Source organism: Hylobates moloch, unplaced genomic scaffold (genome assembly GCF_009828535.3).
Source record: "Hylobates moloch isolate HMO894 unplaced genomic scaffold, HMol_V3 SCAFFOLD_6377, whole genome shotgun sequence".
Lineage (NCBI taxonomy): Eukaryota > Metazoa > Chordata > Mammalia > Primates > Hylobatidae > Hylobates > Hylobates moloch.
The window spans coordinates 1-3,959 of NW_026658652.1; the positions used below are offsets into that span (position 1 = coordinate 1).

At 56.9% G+C, this 3,959-nt stretch overlaps 1 long non-coding RNA gene across 3 annotated transcripts; it reads right to left on the minus strand.

Annotated features, from left to right (window-relative positions):
- Positions 1 to 12: 12 nt before the first annotated feature.
- On the minus strand, positions 13 to 3,953 carry LOC131382790 (uncharacterized). 3 transcript variants are annotated; one of them, XR_009212378.1, is made up of 4 exons: positions 2,168 to 3,953; positions 1,745 to 1,765; positions 726 to 930; positions 13 to 126 (listed from the first exon to the last, which is right to left on the minus strand). It is a non-coding gene; the product is annotated as an uncharacterized LOC131382790 (long non-coding RNA). The 3 variants fall into 3 exon arrangements; XR_009212376.1 differs by lacking the exon at positions 1,745 to 1,765; XR_009212377.1 differs by having other exon boundaries at positions 726 to 1,765.
- Between the last annotated feature and the right edge of the window lie 6 nt (positions 3,954 to 3,959).

The following is a 3,959-nucleotide window of genomic DNA, read 5'->3' on the forward strand; positions in this document are numbered from 1 at the left end:
GTCCTTCGAGGGACCCCAGTGAGGGTGGCAGGGGCAGGCTCGGAAGACTTTGGGGTGCAGCACCCAGGGGAGCTGGCGGGAGGTCAAGGTCTAGAGAAGATGGCACGTGGGCTTGGGGTCTGTGGCCTGAGGAGGGAGCAGGAGATAGGGTGGTGCTTCTTGGAAATGGGGACCAGGCCCTCCATAGCCGGGCTTCCTTACAAAAAGGGAAATACTTAGAAAGAAACTTACTAAATAGAGGTATAGCTGATTTACCAATACTATTTCACATGATCGTCAAAACAGCTTGATGAGATGCATTTAATTATTCCTGTCTTACAGCTTACGAAACTATGGCCCAGAGAGGTTAAGCAGCATTCTCAAATCATAGTGACTGCCAAGTGAGTGGAGCTGGGACCACCAGATCCGACTGACCCCCAGGCCCCCACTCTGCACAAGGCCACACTGCCTGCTACTGACTCCTAGTGCCCAACCCCTAGCTCTGACCATTCAGGTCCTTTTGGAAGGAGAGGAGCAGTGGCCCACGATGCCTGGGCCAGACTCTGGGACAGTCACTCCCCTGGGCTTTATTTTTCCCCAACAGAACCTGGTTCTAGCCAGGCACAGCTCTAACCTGCTGTGTGACTTTGGATGAGTTGCTGGCCTTCTCTGATCCTGAACTCCCTACTCTATACAAAAGCCCAGGCCTGGGGATTCCAGGCCAGTGCCACTGGGGTCCACCGTACCTTTGGGGCCAGACCCCTGGCAAGGCTGGGGAGTGGAGCAGCAGTAGCGGGGTGGTGGGCAGTCTCCAAGGCTCCTGCAGTCCAGGGCAGATGTGAGCAGATCCAAGGGGCCCGGGTGCAGGTGGAAAGCCTGGAGTTCCTGTGCCAGGAGGCTGAACTGCTCGGTTTGGCTGCGGCACTGTTCCTCGAGCTCTCGAACCCGGGCCTGGGCCAAGACCCACCGTGAGCCACCAGGCTCCTCAAAGCTATGCAGTGCCAGCCCGTGCCATCTCTACACAGCCCTACACTGGGTTTCAGGTCACATCCATCCACCCAGCCCCAGGCCTACGCACCAGCCTTGCCTTGGCCACCCCACTGTCCTTAATGCATCAGAGCTGAGGGTGAAGTCCTGGCCTGTGTCCTGGGATATCTTCACCCCAGCCCCCTCCAGAGCCAAGGCCGGGGCCTGCCACACACTCACCAACCCTCAGGCCCTAGGCGATGGCACTTCTGCCTCTGGCTGCTTTCTAGGCCAACAGGGATCATTCCCACCCCATCATCACCACCATCACTGCAGGAGTTTTCTCAGCTCCACCGCTCATCACCCTCCCACAATCAGCATCTCAAACCCCTTCCCTGAGAGAGGTGGGCAGGAAATTCCACAGGGGAGCCAGGGATGTCTTTGTGGTGGGAATGGGCCAATGCCCGGGAAGTTTTCTCAGGTCTGAGGAGAGTCCCAATAGCAGGGGCTCTCTCCGGCCACTATGGCGAGGCTCCTAAGTTAGACTGGTGATGAACTTCCTCATGATCAGGGTGGCTAGAGAGGGGAGGCCCAGTGTCTGACAGACACGGCGGCAGGCCTGGGACAAGGGGACAGTCGCACATGTCCTGTGGGAACCCCACCCCCTATGGATTCTCATGCCTGCTCCCAGTGACACCCCCTCTGCTGGATGAGAGAGTGGGACTGCCTGGGCCCTGAGGGAGGAGATGCAACTGAGCCAGCCTAGAGAGGTGTGGGGAAGTGGAGAATGAGGCGCTACCTGCATGGAATTCAAGGTAGACTGTTGCAGGAAAGGAAGCAGAGAACAGGTTAGAACCCTGAGCGCTGTGGGTTGCTAACCCAGAGAGGGAGGTGGAGAAGGGGGCCTAAGTGGATGTCATCCAGTCAGCTCCCTGGACTGACTAGCAGTTCCTAAATGGAAGGATATCTCAGGGTGAAGGCAGCCTCTGGGGGTGGCAGCAATGGGAGACTGCTGCCACCAGACTTAGGAGCCCCCCTGCCCAGCCGTGCCCACCCTGAGAAATAGGCCAGTGGTGGAGGGGACTCCCCCAGGTCCTGGAGCATTTAAGGGCCCCTCCTGCAACCCCTCTCCCCACCGCCATAGTCCATTTCAGCTCTAACTGGAGGTCCCCTGCCTTCCTCCCAAGATGGTGGAACTGGGGGCCACTTCCAGGCGCCCTACCTCCAGCAGCTGCACGGCTCCTTCATGTTCCCTCTTGGCTTCCGCCTGGGCCTACAGGTGGGAGGAACCAAAATACTGGAGGGAAGGAGAAGGAATGGGGTGGAGTAGAGAGGGGTGCGAGGGAGGAAGGGTAGAAAGGACAGAGGCAGGGGAGGAAGAAGCTGGGAGAAAGAAAAGGGTAGGGAGAGAGGGAAGAGGGATAGGGAAGGGGGAGGCTGAAGGGTTTCTCCCTCCTGAACACCCATCCTGAACCATACCTTAGACCAGAAGGCAAAGGGGTCCAGGAGAGGCGTGGCTGAGTCAGCTCCCCTCTTTCCTGAGCATCCATCCTCCCGGTTTCCCCCCTACCTCTCTGGATGCTCCTTCTCAGCCTCTTTTGCCTGCTCCCTGCCCCCCATTTTGAATGTTAGGGTTCCCCAGACCCAGTGCTGGGCCCAGTTTATATTGTCTGCTCTCTTCCTAGGGCTCCCATCTGCTCATGCAACTAAGCACACTGGTGGCTCCAAATATCTCCAAGACCAACTTACCCATAACCCCAGGCTCACGTATCCAAGTGCCTGTGGACAGCTCCCCTTGAATGTTTCACTCGCAGCTCAGACATGGCCCAAATGGAACTCAGCACTTGGGATGTCCTACCTCTCAGATCTGCTGCCCCTTCATCCTTCACCTCACGGAGCGTGAAGAGCCCCACCCTCCACCAAGGTTTATACAGCAAATGGCTGTCAGAGAAGGGATTCAACTGGAATCTCACGGGGATCTTTGTCAATTCTTTTTTTTTTTCTTTTGAGATGGAGTCTCGCTCTGTTGCCCAGGCTGGAGTGCAGTGGTGCGATCTCAGCTCACTGCAAGCTCTGCCTCCCGGGTTCAAACGATTCTCCTGCCTCAGCCTCCTGAGTAGCTGGGACTACAGGCGCCCGCCACCATATCAGGTTAATTTTTGTATTTTTGGTAGAGATGGGGACTCACCATATTGGCCAGGCTGGCCTCGAACTCCTGACTTCAAGTGATCCACCCACCTTGGCCTCCCAAAGTGCTGGGATGACAGGCATGAGCCACCATGCCCGGCCGGAACTTTGTCAATTCTGTCTCTAAAACATAACTCAAACCCGGGCACTTGTCTCACCTTCCACTGCATGCATCTCTGTCCAGACAGCCACCATCTCCCTCCCAGGCCACCGCCCAGGCCCTGCTCCACGCCTGCTCCCACAGTCCACCCTCCACAGTACCACCCATGTGATCCTGTAAAAGTATGACTCAGATCATGTCACTCCCCCACTTAGGATCTTTCAGGAGCTTCTAACTACTCACACAGCAAAATACCCAAACTCTTCCCATGGCCGTTAAGGCCCGACAGGATCGGGTTCTTGTCTACTCCCACCACGCTGCCCATCCCTTGCTGTATTCTAGCCACATTGGCCTCAGGCTTCTCCAGCTCTTCCCCGCCACAGAGCATGTGCGTGTCTACGCCTCCTGGCTGGCAAGGTCAATTGTCACCTCCTCAGGGAGGCCTTCCCGGATGACCTCTAAAGTGGTTCCTCAACCCACTCTAGTCACTTTGTCACATCACCCTGTTCTTCTCCACCACTGTGCTCATCAGTGTCTGAAATCAGCTCACTCATGGATCTGCTAATTTGCTGACTGCTCAGGGACCTGGTCTTTGTTCCCCACAGTCTCCCCGACGCCTAGGGCAGTGCCGGGCACACAGTCAATGCTTGTGGAATGAGTGAGTGGCAACGCTGGTGTCCAGCAGCCTGCCAGCTTCCCTCACTGCCGCCCCACCTGCTGCAGCCTC